The sequence below is a fragment of the Hoplias malabaricus genome, chromosome 8 (genome assembly GCF_029633855.1).
Source record: "Hoplias malabaricus isolate fHopMal1 chromosome 8, fHopMal1.hap1, whole genome shotgun sequence".
In the NCBI taxonomy this organism is placed as follows: Eukaryota; Metazoa; Chordata; class Actinopteri; order Characiformes; family Erythrinidae; genus Hoplias; species Hoplias malabaricus.
In genome coordinates, this window is record NC_089807.1 from 25,985,083 (window position 1) to 26,008,996 (window position 23,914).

The 23,914-nt window shown below is 37.7% G+C and overlaps 1 long non-coding RNA gene across 1 annotated transcript; it reads left to right on the plus strand.

Moving 5' to 3' along the window:
* Window positions 1-15,771: 15,771 nt before the first annotated feature.
* On the plus strand, window positions 15,772-17,178 carry LOC136705156 (uncharacterized). Its single transcript, XR_010804020.1, has 3 exons — window positions 15,772-15,875; window positions 16,811-16,919; window positions 17,003-17,178. It is a non-coding gene; the product is annotated as an uncharacterized lncRNA (long non-coding RNA).
* The last annotated feature ends 6,736 nt before the right edge of the window (window positions 17,179-23,914 follow it).

The window sequence follows — 23,914 nt, forward strand, 5'->3', positions numbered from 1 at the left end:
ACAAAGTAGCTTTACAGAGATCCGGGTGCAAGCCTCCAATGAGCAAGCCAAGGGCAACAGTGGCAATGAAAAACTCCCTCAGCGCACGAGCAAGAAACCTTGGAAGGAACCAAAGCAGGGGCAAAATTGCCTGCAAAAAAGCTTCCACAGGCCAGGCAAGGGAACTCAGCAACAGACAGCGGGTGAGTGAGAGAGCAGTCTGGTTGGTGGTTACCAGAAAGCTAACTAAAAAAGCTGTAGCTATGGTAGTATGACAGGGTTAATGCAAAGTAGTGATCATATGAAAACCAGCTCTAACACCAATAGAGAAAGAGTAACCTGAAAGTAAGTGATTAATCAAAAGCTTTTGTGAAAATGTAGGTTTTTAAGCTAGATTTAAAAACTGAGAGTGTGTCAGAGCCCCGAACAGTAAGTTGAGGAACAGTTGATGAGATTTGTGAGAAAAAGCTCTTCCTCCTGCAGTGTTTTTCTTAATGCAAGGAACTAAGAGTAGATGGGTGTCCTGTGAACAAAGTGTACGTGACAGGCAATAAGGTATGAGTCTTTTAGTAAGATACTGCAGGCCTAAACCATTTACAGATTTATAAGCTAAGAGGAGTATTTTATATTCAATGCGAAATTTTACGGGTAGCCAGTGTAGGGACGAGAGAATTGGATATGGTCAAATTTTCTAGCTGTAGTGAGCACTGGCTGCTGCGTTATGAACGAACTGAAGCTTGTGTAACACTGCAAGGAGCACATTGCAGTAGTCTAGACGTGAAGTTATAAATGCATGCACTAGTTTTTCTGCGTCTTTTAAAGATAAAATATGATGAATTTTGGCAATATTGCATAAGTGGGAGAAGGCGGTTTTGAGTGAATTAGATATATGTGTATCAAATGTAAGAGTCGAATCAAAAGCTACCCCTAAGTTTTTAATGTTGGTACTGTGTATTAGTGTTGAATCATCAAGATTAATAGCAGCATTTCTGAATGAATGTTTCTGAGTATCTGTACCTAGTAACAAGACCTCAGTTTTATCAGAATTTAACATGAGAACATTTTGCATCATCCAGTATTTCATTTCAGTTAGACATTCTGTTATTTTATGGAGACAAGCAACATCATTAGGTTTGGCTGATATATACAGTTGTGTGTCATCAGCGTAACAGTGGAATAGAATACCATGCTTACGGATTAGTCTACCCAGTGGCAGTATATAGAGTGTGAATAATAGAGGGCCAAACACTGACCCTTGTGGAACACCATATTTAACTAAAGTATGATGTGTGGATTTAAAATTCAGATAAACAAATTGACAACAGTCAGACAAAAAGATCTGACCCAAGAGAGGGCAGTTCCTTTTATTCCTACCAGATTTTCCAGCCTATCAAGTTGCATCACATAAGGTCAAGAAGCACCAGAATAGAGATACAGCCCTTATCAAGTGAAAGGAGTATGTCATTAGTTACTCTTGTTAGAGCTGTTTCTGTGCTGTGAATTGGTGTAAATCCAGACTGAAAAATGTCATTGTTTTGTAGGTAAGCAAAAAAACATTGTTTTGTGCACAACTGTTGTGGCACAACTTTTCCTAGAATCTTATCAATAAAAGGGAGGTTTGATATTGGCCTGTAGTTTGCAAACCCAAGAGGGTCAAGATTGGGTTTTTTAATAATTGGTTTGATTACTGCTAGTTTCAGAGATTTAGGTACATATATAATGTTGAGGAATGAGTTTATTATTGCAATGCTCTAATGACTTTAGGTAAGATTTGTTTAAATAACTGTGTTAGTATAGGATCCATTACGCATGAAGATGATATAGCTGTGCACCTCAGAGCTGGCGGGGGGTCATCTACAAGAGCCAACATGACTTTGGACTTTGAATATTTCTTTGGCAACTTGATCACATTAAACCAGTCTACCTGTTAAGATAACCTAAATATTAAAATAAACGTCTACGATTGTGGGGAACTGTAGTTCTCTCTGGCTTGTTTACAGTGGTGGATAGTAACAAAGTAAATGTAATTTGTTACTGCGCTAAAGAAATTTTTTTGTGTATCTGTACTTTTCAGAAGTATTTCCATTTTGATTGACTTTTTAACTTTAACTTCAGTAAAATATCTTACTTTTTTTCCACTAAATTATGAAAATCTGCCGTACCTTTTGGTTTATGTGAGTAAAACCATAGTGTCTGAATAAATATCCCTACTCCGCACAGCTCTCTGTATGACAGTCAGTTGAAGATTTATTAAACACAATACATGAAGCAAGGTCAAAACCAGAAGAAATATTGAAAAACCCAAAAATGAGTACAGAGAGACAAACTAATCCAAAAGACAAAAACGAGTATCAGGCAAAAATCTGTTTTAAGAAACAGAAATAGCTCAAAATATACTCTGTAACTGTTGACAAAACAGAGAGTTTAAAGGATCAATATATCATATTTTTCAGATGAGTTTTGGAGAGGTGTGCATCAGGCCGTGCTGCCTATGGCATAGGTTCAACACAGAATCATAAATTGGGCTAAATACCCAGGAGACAGTGACCTCTGTTGGTTTGGAGGGGCAGCACTTTGTGTATGTAATAATTGATATAACATGATACATTGTATTTAATTGTTGGCCATTTCTGCTGTGTTCATCCATGTCAGACTGATCAATTACATTCTATTAAAAGAGTGTGGAACCAAGAGTGTTTCTAGAGTCTTTTCACTTACAATGTGTTAAGCATGAGTCTTGTTAAAAAAAATATAATAGGACATTACAGCCATAATACATCATGGTACTTTTACTTATGATACTTAAGTACATTTAAAGGTAAATATTTGTACTTTTACTCAAGTGGAGGTCTACGAGGACTTCTACTTTTACTGGAGTAATTTATACTAAGTATCTGTACTTGGTTGATGTACTTTGTCCACCACTGCTTGTTTACATTCAGAAGCTCAGTCTTTTAAATTGAAACTGTATGTCTGAGCAGAAAAAGACTGTTGAACCTATTTTTATTCACTGTTTGAATTACCACACACATTTGTTTGTAACTTGAGTTGTTTATTTTTCTAGCATACATTTAGTAGTCTCCCAAATTTAGAGTGGGTTCCTATCGAAATAATCTGAAACTAAGACCATAAGACAGTATTACCCACCTGTGGAACAGGAACACAGCAATATCCTTATCTCTTTTTTGATGATTTTCCCCTTAAGTGTTTTTCATTTTTTAAAATTAAAATCATGAATGTTGCCTTTAAGACAAATTTGGAAAAACTGATTCCAGAAGAGTTTATGCTTCACTGTAAGGAAAGCCTTCATATTTAGAAGCTGCATAATTATAATCATACACAAGATAAGATGTAAAATATACTATGCCAATCCATTACAGCTTCACATAGGGCCCACCCCACTCTTTTCCCACCGGTAGCCACATATTTCAATTGTTCCAATCCTACAGCTACACCATAAGGTTGCTGTGGTCGTTTATGATCCGATCAGCAACAGCTATCTGTAACACTAGCTCTTCACAGGGATCATCAGGTAGGCACCTCTCCTCGTCAGTGTTTCACTGAATTAAGCTCACGACACCTCCAGAAGGCTCAACAGTGAAGTCTGGCGTCCCAGACCCACCCCGCTCCAAGCCAGCTTTACAGTCCTACCTTACCTAGGATGCACTCTAGGACCTGCAGCCTGCAGTTTTTTATCTACGTCCACCAGTGATTTCCAGTCTCATGCTTTGCCCCATCTACCAATATTTATAGCCTGTGGACACTCTCAAAAATGTTCACTTTATTACTACAACCACTTGTTAATGCTTTTACTTCTAAGTGTTTACTGTCCAACAAACATGCTAAAACCCTTAGCACCTGATTATGTCTCCATGTATAACTCACCTGCGACAAACTAACGTTACAAGCAGATAGAATATACTTTAGCTTGCCAACCCCTGTTCATAATCTAGAACCACCCCCATAGGTTTCTACTGTAATTACAAATTTCCACAACTGCTTATTGTCATGCCCTGTGAAGGACTGGCGCCCCCTCCAGGGTGTATCCCCGCCTTGCGCCCAATGATTCCAGGTAGGCTCTGGACCCACCGCGACCCTGAATTGGATAAGTGGTTACAGATAATGAATGAATGAATGAATGCTTATTGTCATTTAAATGTGCACACACTACTTATATGTAGACATATTATGAAAAACTCATCAGTGTCTGTACACATGTATCAATTTGTAGTTCTCAAGCCTATCAACCCAAACTATGAAACAATGTTAAATAAACAATGTTACATAAAAGAGCTGCCTAGAGCCCTTTTCACACATGCATAGTCACACAAATATTTTCCAGACTTAATCTGGAGGAGCTGTATGTGTGAATGGAAACATTTGTACTGGACATAACACAGACTTTATCCTACTTGTGCCCTAGAACAATGTTAGAGTGAGAGCATGTGTGAACAGACCCGGAGAATGTTCCAGAAAATCATGGCCTACATCACAGGCAACTCTACACAGGAGCCCACTTACGCCAAAAACGTGGAAAATTTACAGGTGTGAGAATATATGCAAAATCCAGACAATGCCGGCTAATGTCCTGATCTAATTCTCTTAAGACATTTTCCAGAGTTCATATACTTGCTGTTCAATGAAAAACATGCATCTACTTTTTTGTCCATTTTTAGTTTACTTTATCATTTGAACACAGCAGCTGTCCTTCACATTGTGTGAATATTTCATGATGAATGGACCAATAGAATTGCTCAAAGTTACTTAGAAATACATCTGTTAACATTGATTTCCATTGAAAGATAAGACCATCTCCTGTAAAGTTACTATTTTGGGAGATGCATAATTTTAACTGGGCAGTGATGATATGTGAATATGGCTAGTCTGAAAGCATGAGATAAAAGTAGCTGTTCTGATTTTTATTTCACTTTTGATGTCAAATGAAGAGATTTCAGAGTTGTCCAGCCTGCTTGTTTGTGTCTCTTCAATAACAGTGCTGAACCTGTGTTTATATGAAAGTACAAATTGAGTTTAAACAGAGAAAAACAAACACGATCAGCCCAGAGAAATATGTGTACTGATAAAAAGAGTTGAAAACAAGAGTGGAGAAGAAGAAGAAGAAGAAGAAGAAGAAGAAGAAGATGTTGAAAATAACTAAAAATACAGAGGTTCTCCTCCTCGCACCTCACTCCTGGGCTTTCATGCTGAATTGAACTGTGGCTCATTAATTCACTTAAAGGAACAGGCACTGATATCAGTCATTCCGAGCAGGGCTGTTTTGGCAGGGGGAAAACAGTGCCGTGGTGTTTATTCCTTGTGGAATGTTGACCAAAATATGCCAAAGATGTTTCTTGGAGACCCAAGGAAACTGTGATAACCTGTGGAATATGCCCCTTGTAAGTTAATCATGCTGAATGCCAAGCATCTGATAGACAACAATGAAAATCCTCAGCTTTGGGCAGTAGTGTGATGGAACTGTTCCTTGCTGTGAAGGGACACCATCCAACACTTCTGAGAATGATGTTCGTGGTGATCATTATTTCAAATTCCTGTTTATCCTTGAAGCAATGTTCCAGCATCTTGTTTAAAGCTCCCCTAGAAGAGAAAAGGATATAACTGCATTAAGTATACTAATATCGATGTACTAGTAGTAAATTTGTGACAGTACTATTTAAATATTTCTTGGGACTAAATTGGCCCACTTTTTTAGTTTATAAAAGTGTAGTTTAGGTGTAAGAGTAGTAAAATTTTAAGTACACAACAAATTTACATTTAAGGATTCCTTGGGCACAACCAACTTTCACACAGTCATTAGCATCCCATGTACCATCTCCTTCACAGAGTGTGACAGGTTTTATTGTTCCTAGCAGCCACCACATCCTTTTCTGCCTGTTACCACACCCCAGTCCTCGTCAGGAGAAATGCCTCCATCATGGTCATCACCAGCCCGAATAGCAAAGAGGACCTATTTCACCCAGGCACAAGCAACTTACCCCCAGTCACGAGAACATCATGCTAGAGTGCTCCCACCTACACTGCAGCCAGCTATGCTGTCTTGGAAGGCAGAAAAAGACCTAGACAGGTCCCCTTGTCTTCAGGCTTTGACAAGTTTGGACACCAGGGCCACAGCTCAGTTCCATCTCTACATGTACACCCCTTGGCATGTTCAAACTTACTTCCATGTAGAATCTTAACAAACATGGTGTCAAAATATAAACAAGCAGGCTGCTAAAATTATGTCACAGGGCAAGAAATACAAATGGACAAATTTGGAGGTTGTGGGTTTTTATAATGGCCGTTTAAAATAGTAAAACGAACATTTAACTACTATTGGACAGACCATGGGTCAAAAGTGTCCGTAGGCGTGAGTGTGTGAGTGAATGTGTGTGTATGTGTGTGTGTGTCTGTGTGTGTGTGTGTCATCCTATGAAGGACTGGCGCCCCCTCCAGGGTGTATTTCTGCCTTGCGCCCATTGATTCCAGTTAGGCTCCAGATCCCCTGCGACCCTGAATTGGGTAAGCGGTTATAGACAATGAATGAATGAATGAATAAATGAATGAATGGAGAGACCATAACTACTTTTACAGAGTAACATATGCTTATCAACAGACCATGAATATTAACACAATAAACATTTACAAATTTACAGACAATGACCTTTTATACAGTAAACATTACTAACAAACAGATTATTAACTTTAACACAGTAAAATAAGTGTTGATAATGGTTCATTTTGTCAAGGTTGCATGAACTTTTTGTTGAGTGGATTGATAGATGGCATCTTACAAAATAAATGATTTTACAAAATTTAATTTTAGACACTTATTACATATTTACACAGTATTTAATTCATACAGGCCCCTATTTTTGTGAATCTAGGATTGGTAATCCCAATCATCAGAACAATTCATTCACAGTAAAGGAATGTTTACACAAGAGATATGAATAATTTCTAAAATCATATTTAAGTTTTTCAGGGTTAGAGACAGATTATCTCTTCATACAGTGATCTCTTAATGAGAGAGGTAAGATTTTTCTGAACATTTTGATATAATACATGTGGGATGTGGGCATTATATTATAATACAAGTACTTTAAAGGGTTTGAAGAAAATCTGCAATATTTATATATTTTCTTTATATATAAAATTATATTAAATAGACCACACTTTACTTAAGTGCTAGTGAAAGCATACATAAATGTTTCATAACCATGTCATAGTATTTGAATAAGAGTTCATAAATAAATTATGCAGTGTTAAATAGGACTCACCTAAGGGCTAGTGAAAACATACATAAAGGTGTCATAACTATTTCAAGGTACTGCTTAAGGATTCATACATTTCTATATTAAAAAAAAAAACTTTTACTTAACCCCCTTGCAGTTTCACTTATGGGATGTACATTTACATTATTCAGTAAATTAGAAGAAGGTCTTAACCTGCACAAAATGTGGAACAGTGGATGTCAACGGAAAACAAAATTCATAAAGAGTGTGACTAGAGACATATCAAGAGTCCAGAAGACCTATGCTGGTGTGCAGCTGTGCTTAATACCTGTAAGGTAAGAACTATCTGCTTTCTGCATCAGCATGAGGCCAGGGAATGATCTCAACAGAAAATCACTGAAAATATTGCAATTTTCATTTCTGCACCCTTATTCTCTGTTTTATAAAGAATGAGCATTAATGAGTTCATGCATGATAGTCCTAGGAATTGTACATTTTCTTTATTGCCATTTTACAAAAATGTAGCATAAAGTTTTGTAACTTTATTCGGTGTATTTATTTGTTTTCATGTTATTGGTACATATTTGCTGATGATGCAGAGCATCATGTTGAAGTTCTCGCGTTCAGTTTGTTCTATTTTTAGCAAATAAACTCACATCATTATCACTATGTCATGTGACATAAAAAAAAAAAAAAAAAAAAAAAACTACAGCATCAGTTGTCATAATGTACTATGTCATGTCACCCCAGAAAATGCATATGACACATCATAATGTCACCAGATATCTATGTCACTTGACATAGTTGTTATGTCATCTTCACATCAAAGTTGACAAAAGCAGCCTTTATGACAATTGCTGCCTTTTGGAATAAGCGTTTCAAAATGTTTATGTGCGCTTATGTCAGTGGTTATAAAGGCTTTATGTAGGTGTCATGCAGCCTTAAGAATAGCACCATACAGTAACGTGTTACTGTGAAGGTTTATCAATTTACATATTTAGTTGCATCTTTTAAATGCCGTCTGTAACTTAAAAACATAAAATGTCATTTACAAATGTATTTGTGAATGTGTGTGTGTGTGTGTCTTTGTTGCCCTGTGAAGGACTGGCACCCCCTCCAGGGTGTATTCCTGCCTTGTGCCCAATGATTCCAGGTAGGCTCTGGACCCACCGCGACCCTGAATTGGATAAGCGGTTACAGATAATGAATGAATGAATGCTATTTTGTGTATATGTACATTTAACAGCTTAACCAGTTGTTAATTTAACATACAATTTACTCACAAATGGAAAAAGTAAAAATGAAATAAAAAAGTAAAAATCATAATAATAAAAGCATTTGATCAAAATACAAAGTTTGATGTAAATGTTCTATGACACTTAAATGTAAAAGCAATGTAAAATATTTAATGTTTTACATTCCTCCATATTCACCCGTTAGGGGTCTCCACAGCGGATCATCCTTCTCCATCTTGCCATGTCATGAATGTCCCATTCATTCACACCCATCACCTGCATGTCCTCCTTCAGCACATCCATGAACCTCCTCTTTGGTCTTCCTCTCTTCCTCCTGCCTGATGATTCCATCGTATAAATTCTTCTTCCAATCTTCTTTCATCTGTTTTCTGCACATGCCCATGTAGTGGATATGATGAATGTGTATTAATTTCTAATAAGAAATTTTGACTTTCTGAAGATATGATATTAAATACCCAAGCTTTCGCTAGTTTTCAGAGACATCTCTAACCAAGATCGAAATTTGAGATTAGCATCCAGAGCAGGCTTGTAAAACCTCACTCCAAGACGTTTATGACCCAAGGTCCCAGGGTCAAGAGGAGAATCTCTGCAAAATGCAGAGAGACACACAGACTCAAACTTGATTAAAACTGTTCTCTCACACATTTTGAAAGATTGTTAAACAAAACAATCACAAACCTTAATTCCCATTGGTTTAAAACAATTTGAAGTTACATATGTGCAAAACTGTTTGAAATTAATCCTGTTTTGACAATCAAAATAGGTGGACCTAATTTACATGTGTTTAAAGTCATTTTTGTTTTATATGAATTTATGTAGAACCAAGGTAGCCACATACTATGTGTTTAGTTGGTTAATAATTATATAGAACATGGTTGTCTTTTTCTTAATGATATTACTTTGTGTTAACATATAATATTTTATATTGCAAAGTATGATTCCGAATCCTGGGATATTCACTCACCAGGGATGGTCAAGTCTTTGTCTTGTCAAGTGTCATAAATTCTATGTGATGCCCCTCCCAAGGTACAAGAAACAGCCAATCAGGAGCAAGAAAAGCTCCAATTCTCCCTCATTGAGGACGAATCAGGTATTCGGGGCGGGTTTTCTAAACTCTGGTTAAAAACCTGTGGCGCCAAATGACACAGGCTTTTTAGGCTTCTTCCCCTTTTTCTTCGCTGTTCGACTCTTCACTTCAAGGCTCCAGATACTTGGGGCGTTATCTCTTTTAGCATTTTTCAAGGCTAAAGAGTAAAATGACCTGAGTTTTTGAAATGACTCTACAGGCGTCAGATTCATGGCTTTCTTACACAGTCTTGGACCTTTAAAGCGTGGTCCAGATAGAAACTACAGATTAAGAAAAGCTATAGTTTAACCCTAGCAAAATTTCAACGCCACACCCAGAGCATGAAGGCAACCTTAGAGCTCTGACCCTCCAAACGACGACAACGCCACGAAGAGGGCGGCCGCACGCACCCTCAGAATGACCTTCTGAGATGAGGCCCCAGGAGAGATCTGCTTGGACTGTCTCTCACAAGGCGACAGATCAGCGACGATGAAGAATCTCCACAGAGACCTTCAGATCGGCACCAGCCCGACGGCTGCGTCTGAAAGCCTCGGGAGAAAAGGAACGTCAGCGGCTGCAACCTATAAGGCCCGCGTCTGCAATTCTCCAGGAAGTCGTGCCGGAAGGCACCGTCAGCGACATGCTCCCCATTCATCTCCGGATACGTAAGGTCACATGGTCTCGTGTCTCTCATGGCTCATGGGTTGGTACTGAAAGTTTACTGGGATAAACAATAGCCTTTCTTAGAACTTAGGGTAATAATTATCATAGAGAAATTCCCTCATATATTAATCTCCCTGTTCCCTCATATTTCGCTGTAATACATTTTATAATATGAATGTCTAATTAATATTCATTATTTGATATTACAATTAATAAACCAGTTGTGTGATAAAACCAATCCTTGGTTATTTGTTTGTGTGTGCACCTTTTTTGTATGGAATTATAATTTCTAGTTCAGATTCCATTTCAGAGTCAAGAACCCACGGTGGGTCAATGAGCATAATTCATTAATGATAGTTAATTCTAGTTAATTCTGCTGTATAATATGTGAAGATGACCTACTTGTCTAAGCTAAAATTAAGACAGGTAAGGACACTACATATTAGTTAATGGCTCCCAAACATGGAGCTTAGCAAAATTAATTAAATGATCAATTATTAATAAAATAATAATTAATTATCATTGACTCTGCTATGTAGTGCTAATGCCACCGCAACGTGTGCATACTATTTCCACTACACCCAAACCATCTTAATCCCGCCTCCCTAACTTTGTCCCCAAAACATCCTACCCTCGATGTACCCCTAATGAACTCATTTCTATTTCTATCCATCCTCGACTCCTAATGAAAACCTCAGCATCTTCATCTCTGGCACTTCAAGCTGCCTCTCCTGTCTGTTTGTCAGTGGCATGGTCTCCAGGCAATTCAACATAGCAACAAAGCAAACTTTCCCTTTTACGCTGGCAGCTACCTGTCCATCACAATCCACTCCTGCTACTCTATGCCACACATTCTACCTCTTCACCTCTTTACCACACCCTCCGTCACTCTGTACACTCATCGCCATGTATTTGAACTCCTCCACCTTCACTAAATTCACTCCTTGCAACCAAACCTTTCCATTGCCCTCCTTCTCTCACAGACACAAGTACTCTGTCTTGTCCCTACTAACTTTCATCCCCCTTCTCTCCAAACTATCTCTCCGTCTCTCCAGAGTAACCTCAACCTGTTCCCTACTCTTCCCAAAAATCACAATGTCATTTGCAAACATCATAGTCCATGGAGACTCCAGTCTAACCATCAGTCAACCTATCCACTGCAAACAGGAAAGGGCTCAGAGCTGATCCTTGGTGGAGCCCCACATTCACTTCCTGATGCACACTTCACTGACATGTGACTGTCCTCATACACGTCTTGCACCACTCTCACATACTTTTCTGCTACTCCGGACGTCCTCATACAATACCACAGCTCCTCTCTCGACAAGCCTTTTCAAGGTCTATGACTAGACAATGCAACTCCTTCTGGCCTTCCCTATACTTCTCCATCAACGCTCTCAAATCAAATGTTGCATCTGTGTTGGATTTCGCTGGCATGAAACCACATTGCTGCTCACAAATCCTCACCTCATCTCTAAGTCTAGCTTCCACTACCCTTTCCCAGATCTTGATGCTGTGGCTGATTCACTTTATTCCTCTGTAGTTACCACATTTCTGCACATCACCCTTATTCGTAAAAATTGGAACCATTATACTTCTTCTCCACTCCTCTCCACAATGTCAATCAAATCCGTGCTGGTTAATAACAATGTGTACAAAAAAAAGAGTTCAGTTCCACCCATGTATGCTATTCCTCTCCAAACTACAGTACAAACAAAGTATACTGTATATAAAATTCAAGACTTCTTGATCATATTTTCTTAAGTATATCTCCATCAAAGATTAAGTACAAGTATAGGCCAAGCATACCCAAGACTTTATTGTATGCTTGTCAGTATAAGCCAAGTAAACTTAAGTATAACTGTGTTTGGTATATCACTGATAAATACATAAATATTAAACTGAAATATACATGTTTATTTTTAGTTTAAAAGAAGTATGCTAATAGCACACTTCAATAAACTTCTTTTTTCCACCTCACGCATTTGCATGTGAGATACTGCACACTCTCAGGGAGCAGATCAGTGGTGCAGAGCACAAACACACAAAAAATTTCATCATTCTAGGGGACTTCAACAGAGCTAAACTTTATTTTATTTCAAAATAAAACATATAATTTCATCTGTTAAAATAAGCTAATTAAACATGGTTGCAATTTGCTATAATATTTTTCTCAAATTATTTATCATATTGTCATTTCACCCCTCTCTTTTTACTGAATGGTACAGTCTGATTATGATGGTGGTGGTGAGGTGAACTATGAAGTTTTGTTAGCAATATTATATACTTAGATTCCATATTAACCTGATTGGATTATCAAAATAACAATTAACAATAAGCAGTGCAGTGTCATTTTATTTAAATACTCCGCATTTATTGCCATGGAAGGTCTGTGGAGAAGATCTGCACAGAACTAGCTAAATACATGAGATAAACTACTAGGCTATTACGCGAGATAAAAGCAGACTCCAATTTAGTTAGCTTGCGATAAAAAAGGCAGTGTTTGGGTAGGTTGGGGGGTGGGTGGCTGCTTTGGGGCATATCTTCCTCATCAGGCAGCTTCCTCATCCTTTTCTGACTATTAAGACTATTTTAATACAAAGCTTATACACAAGGGTGGGAGTATCAACTGGCTACGTGATTAAATTACAAAATGAATGTAATTACAGATCATTAGTTACAGATCATATATATATATATATATATATATATATATATATATATATGGCTGCTTTGGAGCTGTAGTATACAAGCTGTACAAGGTGAGTAACGTTAGCTGAAGTACCCTGGCCTTAACTTTTGTTTGTTTACCAAAAGACTGAAGCTCTGTGTAAATTTCAGGTCACATGTGCTCTACTGTGGCTTTCCATGGTCTCGATAGGGCTTTAAATAACAGTACTGTGAAATTGTGGTGCTGAGGAACTTAACATTACAAATGGTGTCAAGTTTTTGGACATGGCAGGGTGCAGTTGCTGTGAAACGGGCTTTATGTTACATTGCGAGTGTTATTGTCTAAGTTAAGTTTAACTAGTTTAATCTGCCATTCTGTATTTTCTCCTCCCTCTGTATTTCTTATCTGTCATTTCAAATAACAAGCCCTCTGCAGAGGTTACATTTCATGAAGTTCTGAAGCAGCAGAGGTAATAACTTTACACTGGTGAGCTGCCACTGTAGTGGAAACACTGGTGCCAAGCCTGTGGTCAGTATTATGAAGAAGTGGATTAATGAGGCTAAAGAGACTCAAGTAAGGAAAAGTTTTATAAAAAAAAAAAAACAAACAAAAAAAAACCAGATACGTTTCTAAAGTGTTTACCTCGGTCATATAATTTTAATAAATTACACTAAAAATACCTATACAATCCATATTAAATTCATGTATTATCAGACATATATGCCATGCATACATGAACAATCTATAAACAACACATGTCCTAAATAACGTGAGATTTTACAAAGTTTCATAAAGGATGAACATAAGAAAACTTGCCTGGTTGTAGTATGTGTTTTCTTTGGCTACACTGTAAATGACGTCACTCAAAATACCCCAAGTATGCAACCTTTAAGATTTTCATTTTAAACTATGTAATATAGAAGTGAGCATCAAAATGTAATGTTTAAATAAATATAATATTAGGGTGGATTTCAACCAGATTTGGGATCAGAAGCTATTTGCTGACACTGAATGATATCTTAGCATTCAGTCTTTATTTTTTTTTATCTAAATTAGAATCATCAGTGGCAGAAATATTTTGGCATGCCCCAAATATTATTCATTCATTATCTGCTTATCCAGTTCAGGGTCACCAGGAATCATTGGGTGCAAGGCAGGAATACACCCTGGAGGGGGCGCCAGTCCTTAACAGGGCAACACACACACACTTTTGAGTCACCAATCCACCTACCAACGTGTGTTTTTGGACTGTGGGAGGAAACCGGAGCACCCGGAGGAAACACACACAGACACGGGGAGAACACACCAACTCCTCACAAACAGTCACCCAGAGCAGGAATTGAACCGATAACCTCCAGGCCCCTGGACCTGTGTGACTGTGACACTACCTGCTGCACCACCGTGCTGCCCACCCCAAATATTACTTTTAATTAAAGACAAGGTTGTCTGATAAATAGCTTTGCATAGCTATCCTCAGTACAACACGGTTTCGCACCTATTCGTGATATAGTCACATATATAGGGGACTGCATTTTGTGACATAGTTGCATATTTTCGACATTTTATGCGACAATATGAATTAGTAACGTTATATTTTCCGTAAATTAAAATAAGACCGTGGTTTTGTTAATGGTAATGACGCCTTAATGAGGAGGAATTTTCATGTTTCTGTCGCATAACATGGGGCACTGATGTGAGTGTTTGTATGGTAACTGCCATAATATTATTATCTTACTAGCAGAGGCAATTGCTCTAAGACTGCAAGGGAAGTTTCCCCTAAAATGTCAAAAAAACAAGTGATCAAATATATACTGTTGTGTGTACATGTCATTGAATAAATATGCACTACAACGTGCTCAACTTTTGTTCAGAATCAGCTTCTTATCACTGGTAAAGACACGGCTTTCCTCTCAATCATTCCCGCAGCCTCACAGTGCTTTAAAGAGTTCAATAGCGAAGCAGCAAAGTGCAGGGCAACGAGACGAGTCATTGGATAAATGCTGGGCTTTGTCCCGCCCATCAAACGCTCAGCGTCTCTGGGGGTCTATGGGGCAGTGGGCTGGCCTCGGCTGGCCCGGACGCTCAGCTTCTGCATGATGATTGGATGATCTGTCTGAGGCTGAATCCCTTTTTGATTGACAGTGAAATGAGCGAATCAGCGATCCTTTGGTGTAAAGATCCATGGGAGTTTTTTGTAACTGCTTATGTTTGGAGACTGACTTCTATCACTCTTTCTGATTTCTGACCAGCGGGTGGTGCTGAGCACAGGCGGACACACTTCACATGGGCCAAGGCCATTTAAGCAGCCTAGCTCTGCTGGCCACTGAGGGGACACTAGTCAAGTCCCTGGAAAAGACACCTTGTTGGTACAACAGGGTCACGGATAATTTTCTTGAAAAGGAACGGAGGGTAGAATTTACGTATAAATAAACCGACACATTTTATGATGTAGGCCGAAATTGAGCTTCCCCTCCTTGAAAGACCAGCATCCGCCACTACTTACTAGCTATATGTTAAATATGTGATGCCAAATACCCTAATACCATGAGGCCTCATTGATGTATGAAATTGAAATCTCACTGATGGCTTTTAAGAGACATATTTTGATAAATCCATGAAATAAAAAATTTTGCAAAAATACATATTTTATTTAAAATTAATAAATAAATAAATCTGTTGTTGCTACATTACCACGCTGAAATAATTGCTATTGGCTCGCTCACCAAGCTGCTTTTAGTTTAATTGGTTAATCTGTCTGTCATTCAGAAAACTGGCCAATGAGAATTGGGCCCGCCTCTCAGCCATTACGTTTGAAGAGTCCCACTATTTACTTGTTTCTATCGCTGCTCTGTTATTCGCTCAGTCTAAATGTTTATGACCTGGATTATTTTATATCTGTCCGTCAAATTCTTACTTTAACCGAACTGTGCGATGTCACCAGAGGAAAAAATCTTGGAATACAGACAAAGGTTGATTCAGTGGGAATTTGTTTAGACAAGTGGAAAAACCTGGTAGGTAGTTATGTAACCCATATTAAGATTGTTTTGTTTTATTATAGTTAGAGTGAAGCCATGGGTTAATGAGGAAACGGAGGAGCCATAAAATTGTTACCAAAGCTGCAGGAGAATAATTAGGTACTTACTACAGGTTGAATGTGCATAAACACCTGTGTATTGTTTATTCTGCTTCTTGAAGATGTGTGTAAATATGAGATACTAATCGACATTAGCTACAAGTGTGTGCTCTCTTGATTATCAATAGGCTCCCAACAGATAAAGTTACAGGTCAGTAAAAGAGGAGATATCAATCTAAATATCAGCAAATCAAAATCAGATCAAGACAGCCTTATTGTCACATCACATTAAATAGGTGTTAACGTGAGTGAAAAGCTTGTCCCTCAGCAGTAAGATGTACAGTATAAACACACATTAACATACACTATAACATGATATGATAAAATTATTCCTGTTTCTAAATAAGATACATTTTCTCTAAGTATCCTTTATCATTATATTAATGTCTGGCGTTTGAAACGTAAGCTTAAATTTTTAAGATTAATGAATTACTAACTCAGCAAAGAAAATTGTTAAGTTTTTCACTTTTTGTATTTTTACAGATAAACCAAGCGCATTGTCTGGCACCCCATGTGGGGCTCAGATGAGACTCAATGTGAAAACATCTGAATATTAGGCAGCTGCCCTCCAAATTGATGGCAAGCTAGACTAAATTTTAATCCAGCATTCTGGGTCCTTTATGTGACTGGGTAAGGATGTAGGTGCTTTCCTCTCTCTGTCTACCTAATAGCATTGATCCCAGCCTTGCCAGAAATGAGAGAAAAAAAATAGAGAAGTTTGTCAAATATAAAAGAAGGGCTGTCCATCAAATAGGTGTTTCACCAAATGAGGTGGTCAAAGGACTAACCGTGTGAATAACTTCCAATTTACAGGTTCCAGTCCACTGTTCACATGTATTATGGAAGGCAGCTAAACCAGACCTAGGGGTACCTCTAACCACAACAAAAGAGTCTCTGTAGGAAGACCAAAGGAGTCTGGAAGGTAAGGAGAACTCTAAATTGGGAGAAAGCTGAAGCAAAAATGCAGATATTACCTGTATCATCTGTCAATTGGTTGTCCATTAGGAGGAGGTATGTGCATTCTAGCACTTCATATTATCGTCACAAGTGTCCAGATCTCGCAGGAGCAAAAGAAGTCCAGCTCATGGCCTTTGGGCTCACCTGAACCTCTGTGACAAACCTTAGATATTGCATGTGTGCTCCTAGATCTACATGACTAATAATATTTATATATAATGTTAGTAATATAAAAAGTTAATAACGAAGAGTTTATTCAGTTAGCTATATCTCAAAGACTGAAAAATATCAGATTTTAATATATATATATATATATATATATATATATATATATATATATATATATATATATATATATATATATATATATACTGAACTGGAGAGTTTCCCGCCTTGGGCCAAGTGATTCTGGGTAGGCTTCAGACCCACTGTGACCCTGAATTGGATAATCAGTTACAGACAATGAATGAACTGGAGAGTGTGCTTGGTTTTCAAAGACATTTCATTGCAGTAATTTAAAATTATTTTGATATTTGTAAAAAATCTTGAAAAAAATTTTGTTTTCCTGCAAAACCTTGAATGTTTTGTAATTGTATTGTATTTTTGCATATTATTTGAATTTTTTTGTTGGTGTACATAGATTTCATTATATGCCTAAGGTATGTGTAAAAAATAAGTTCCCATGTTATTTCATGTATCCTCGAGTATGGTCTGAATGTCAACTGTTTCTCTTGGGTTCTTGATTTTAAGCCTAATTAAATACTCTGAGCAAAAGGCAGTTGTCAGTTTTATGTTTTTGCTTGGATGTCCACCACAGCTTTTAGAGCCATCATTTCATTACGTTCAATTGTAATAATTGATGGATACATCTGTAAAATAAGTGTTTATTTGCAGAACTTTTAGCCCCACCATTTTAGTGAAGGTGTTAACTATCTGGATTTGGCACTCCTGGCTACGTTAATCATAAAATTTCAGAGAAAATCTGTAACGTGAGTTTTTTTGCTGCAATACATTTAATTAACATTTCAGCAAATTTATCATGTTTGCACCTTATGAAAAGCTTTGAAATATAATTTTACCTTGACTTGAGTTTTTTTTTTCTACTGCTGCCAGTAACTTGAACATTTTCTTTTACTATCACTAGTACATATACATATATATCATGTATTGTGTAGTATATTTAGTAACTGTAACATAATCATACATGTTGTAATGTAAAATGCTACACATAAACCTGAAAGAATAAGATGTCAGAAATTAATTTTTCATGTTCAAAATACATTTATAACATTTAAATCCACTGTAAAAACTTTGAAACTATAATAGGTGAATTTTATATAAAACATATATAATCTATAAGAATTATATAAAATCAGTGTAAAATGTATTAAGGAACAACAAGCTACAAACATGTTTCATATTAAAATCATATGTTCTCACAAATAGTTAAAATATAAGGTTTACACAAAGTTTTATATTTTTCCTATAGGAGTCCCTTATATGTAAGGTGTGTTTTTTTTGTATGAATGTAGCCATAATCATATAATGACCTATCATGTTTTTTTGTGAGGACATCTGTGTTCCCACCACGACTCGCATTAAATATAATAATGACAAGCCCTGGTTTGTCATTATTACTGAAGTAGTCGTTTCAAGAAGATGGCATACAGAAATTGGGCTGGCCAATGAGCCATCAACTGTCTGAAAGTGCACTTTAGTGTGTATCTGTATTGAATCTCAAAAAACTTTGTTTAAACCTGTTAAAAATAATAATAATAATATTAAAATAATAATAATGCATTTTCAAGAGTGTCATTTTTCTCAACTGAGGCTGAATGGCTTAGTGCTAGGCTTTGTTTTTAAAATGAACACAATGGCAGCAAACCTAGCAGCAAAACCAAATGCAACTTCACAAGTTCTGAAGCATTTTGGCTTTCAACAAAATGAAAAGGAAGAGCCAGACAATTTAGATTGGACAATATACAAATATGCAATATACTTTTCCTGAAAGGTTGCTCATCTAGTCCCTGTCATCCAGCTATCAAAGCTCAACTGCCTTCACCATCACAGAGTCATAGAGCAGCCTCAAAAGAAACAGTTCAGGCCAATTCCAGGTGACGGATAGGAGTGTAGCTCTAGAATCAGGATGAATTAAGTAATTTGGGCCCCATTAAAACACAGAACGGGAAATTCTTTCACCACATCACTGGAGGTGTGTGTTGTACACATCTGCTTCAAATCCTCCATTAATACACATCCCCAAGAATATAATCATTTAAGAAAGAGACTGGTCCTTGCTCATTTGAAAGACATCACATACATCCTGCTAGGACCCCTACAGTTTACATACCAGGCCAACTTTTTGTTGGACGACACAATGAACATGAGACTCCACCTTACCCTCTCACACCTTGAACACCCAAGAATTTATGTAATTGACAAAATGACTACACAGCATACTGAATGAACCAGCTCAGTGTGCCAGGCCCTACTAACTTCCTCACAGGCCTAGAGCAGTAGATGAGTTTGGGAAAGGTCACCTTAGGAATCCAGATCACCAGTACAGGCACTCGACAGGATTTTGTACTCTCCCCACTTCTCTTCTCATAGTACACTAATGATTGTACCTCCATGGGGGGGACGCTTCAGTGATGAGTCTGCTTACAAACAGGTGGTTGATAAGGTCAAAACAGCCTAAACAACCTTGAGCTGAACACAGTTAAAACAGTAATGTTGCTAGTGGACTACAGGAGAAGCTCCCTTACCTTGCCAGCACTCACCATCTTTAACAAAACTATGATGTTTTTAGTGTCCTGTAAGTTTCTGGGCACAATGATTACCTGAAATGTGACAAAAAATAAATTGCCTCCATCATCAAGTGAGCTCAGCAGAGGACGTACTTCCTGCATCTGCTGATTAAGTTCAAATTGCCCCAGGATCTGTTGGTGCAGTTTTCACAGCCATCACTGAGTCATTTCTATGTCCATCACAGTTTGAGGCAGCTCAGCCACCAATCAGGACACTCACAGACTTCAGAGCATCATCATGTCTGCAGAGATGACCAGTGGTGTTAAGCTGCTGCATCTGCACACCTCCAGAACCAGAAAGCATGCACAGAAAATCTCCACTGATCCTCCACACCCCAGACACCACCTGTTTCAGCATTTTCCCTCAGGCTGGCACTTTAGCCAAATGAGGATCAGGACAACCAGGCTACAGAGAAGCTTCTTCCCGTAGGCCATCACACTCCTGATTAATTATAATCATATACAAGATAAGATGTAAAGTATACTATGCCAATCCATTAGAGCTTCACATAGGGCCCACCACACTCTCTTCCTACCTGCAGCCACCAAAATTCCTGTTGAATTCTACACCTCAACACTTAGGTTGCTCTGGTCGTTCATGATCCTATCAGCAACCAGCTATCGTTAACAAGTACGGTTACTCATTGAGCCCAGCCCATGAGTACCCAAAACCAGCCACTGTATCACTAGCTCTTCACAGGGGTAATCAGGTAGGCACCTTCTCTTGTTGGTGTTTCACTGAATTAAGCCCATGACACCTCCAGAAGGCTCAACGGTGAAGTCTGGCATCCCAGCCCCCGCCAAGCCAGCTTTACAGTTCTACCTTACCTTTTATCATCAACCACCGTAAATCCACACTGACCTCCCTGGTGTCTAAGGCTGTACCTAGCCCCACTAGCATCATTAATGCATGCTCATTTCCACCAGTTCCATGTGAACTTTACATGCTACATCACCAACAATCCCAATAGCACCTCTACAGTGCATTTCCCCAAGTAATCTGGATTCCACTTCCTTCCTGATTTTGTGACTGGTGCTGCTGATTTTACCACTGCATCTTTCGATCTTGACAAAATAATCTCACGACTCACTTTGCACATTTAATGTCCTCAACAGTTAGATACTGCAAATACATATAACACTCTTATGAAATCACAAATTTTCTGAGCAGTGGAACAACCCTTCAAGAGCCTGATACTTCATCAGAATGCAAAATAGCTGTGCTTAAGATGTGCTCTGCTGCTGGTCTTCAGTGATACAAAGAAGAGCTTCTGGGCTTAAAGAAGTTGAATTTAAGACATTATATTCCACCAAAGCCATTCCAAAATTTTATCACACACACTTAGCTTTTTATGATATTAAGCTGTTTATCCAGAGGCTTTTTCTTTAAAAAATGTTCACATGTTCCAGAATGTTCACAAATGCCACATGTTCCAGAATGTAATTGCTTTATCATTAAAGTGGCAATTGGAAAATTTTAAGGCCTTGACAATCTTCTAGCCATGTTTATGCACAATTTAAGATAAAGCAGGCACAATATACGGTTGTATGTTAGGAATGTGTTGGGATTTATTTTTTTGTGCTGCTGTGAAATATTGTCTTGTGCACTCTGAGCTACTGGAACATAAAAACAAATTTCTAGCATGTGTGAGCATTTGTGGCCAATAAAGCTTGATTCTATTCTAACTCTTATTCTGATTCTATAATTTTAACTTAATTTTAATGAAAGAAGGGACATTTCAGAGAATTGTCAAAATTTCATAAAATTTATAGGACCACTATAAGCAAACATTAGTAAATGTAATGAAATTTAATCACCTTAGGTATAGGAATAACACAATATAAATGCAACTTGATAAAATTATGATGATGTTTATTATACATCAAGTTAGAATATTACACACAAAATGTCAGAATACAGTATTGTGCAAAATCTTAGGTACCTACAATTATAATTATTATTGAATATCTTCTCAATAAGCATGGTGATGTTATGAAATTACAAATAATTACAATAAATACAAAAAAATATGGTAAAGTGTGTTTTTAAATAAAAAAAATAGTAGATGTGTTGTGAGCAAGTGTGAAAAACAAAGTTGGTTTCTAGATGTTCTCATTTATCATATGGAGTTGTTAAATCAGCAGCACACTTTATTTAAGATAATGAAGTATTGATTAAGGCGGCACGGTGGCGCAGCAGGTAGTGTCGCACAGCTCCAGGGGCCTGGAGGTTGTGGGTTCGATCCCAGCTCCGGGTGACTGTCTGTGAGGAGTTGGTGTGTTCTTCCCGTGTCCGCGTGGGTTTCCTCCGGGTGCTCCGGTTTCCTCCCACAGTCCAAAAACACATGTTGCAGGTGGATTGGCGACTCGAAAGTGTGAGTGAATGTGTGTGTGTCTGTGTTGCCCTGTGAAGGACTGGCGTCCCCTCCAGGGTGTATTCCAATCCTTGCGCCCAATGATTCCAGGTAGGCTCTGGACCCCCCGCGACCCTAAATTGGATAAGCGGTTACAGATAATGGATGGATGGATGGAAGTATTGATTAAGCTGTAAAACTAGATATTTGATGATAACCTCAAATAATAGTGGACTTTTAATAGTGGAGATTTGGAAAGGGTTAAAACAACACATTTTTCTACAGGTTTAGTAATAACAGAACCTTTGTTTCTGTAGCAGCAGGTAGTGACCCAGTCACACAGCTCCAGGGACCTGGAGGTTGTGAGTTCAAGTCCCGCTCCGGGTGACTGTCTGTGAGGAGTTTGGTGTGTTCTCCCTATGTCCGGGTGCTCTAGTTTCCTCCCACGGTCCAAAAACACACGTCGATGGGTGGATTGGTGACTCAAAATTGTCCATAGGTGTAAGTGAATGTGTCCTGTGAAGGACTGACGCCCACTCTGGGGTGTGTCTTGCACCCACTGATTCCAGGTAGGGTCTGGACCCACTGCGACCCTGAACTGGATAAGCGTTTACAGACAATGAATGAATAAATGAGGATTTGATTGCATTTAGCCATGAGATCATTCATGACATAAGGTACTGGATCAGTTATTGATTACAAATAGCTCTCCAGCCTTGCTAGCTGATGATTGGCATTGAGAAAGGGTTATACAACACATTCATTTACAGAATATCACTACTTAGTGTAATAATATTATTAGATTTTATTCCAATATATATTTGTTTATTAGTTTTGAGCCAATAAGTTCTTACTGCTCAGATAAATAGCTTTTTAAATCATATTTTCTCAGGTGCCAAAATCTTTTACACAGTACTGTACATATGCAGACAATGAGTAAAAGGATGCATAAGTAGTAGTGTATTAATAGTAGAAGGTGGGTGTATCTGGCAGCCGTATGGAGATTTCTGACCTCAGAGAACATTTCTGTGTTAACAAAAATAAGAATTGTAAACTATTTTCTTTTCTTGTCTGCAAACCAGCTGAATGAGTTTGAACTGAGGTATTTGTGTTTTGTACATTTATCTTTTTTAATTCTTTCTGAAAAGTTCCATTATCTCTGGGCTAAAAAAAATCTGACCCACTTTTCCCAACACATGTTAAGAGTCTTTGGATAAAAGACAAATAGCTGACAGAAAACATTTTCCCTGCACAAAAATAAACAGTTTCTAAACAGTCGGACCCTGGCTATTTATATTGATATTTATATTTATATGCTGTTTTTAAATAAAGGGCTGCGACTGAAAAAGTAGAGACAAGAACACATTTAGAAACAACTATAGGAGAGAAAGGCTCAACAAGAATTAAAGGCAGTGTTCACAATTGTAATTAAAAAAAAAACACATTGTAAAATTATAAAAGTTTCCTCACTGTTTACTAGCTCTCCAGTCTGTTTGTGTGCTTAAAACTGGTCTAATGTACTTACACAGCCTGTGTCTATTAGTTAGATGTTTTTTTTTTTTTTTTTAATTATCTTGGTCCAGTATGCTAGGTTTTCTTTTTCTCACTCTGCTTATGTTAGAGGCATCTGAAGAATTCCAAGTGTTGAAAAGCTTAAACTGAAATTAGCATTTTGCTCTATTCCTGCTTCATAGCTGGGTAATACTTACTTATTTTGCTGTTTTGGATTACTTAAGATGGAGGTCAAACTGCATTACCAAACGTGCTACAAAACTAAACAACTCGAAAAAAAAATTTGT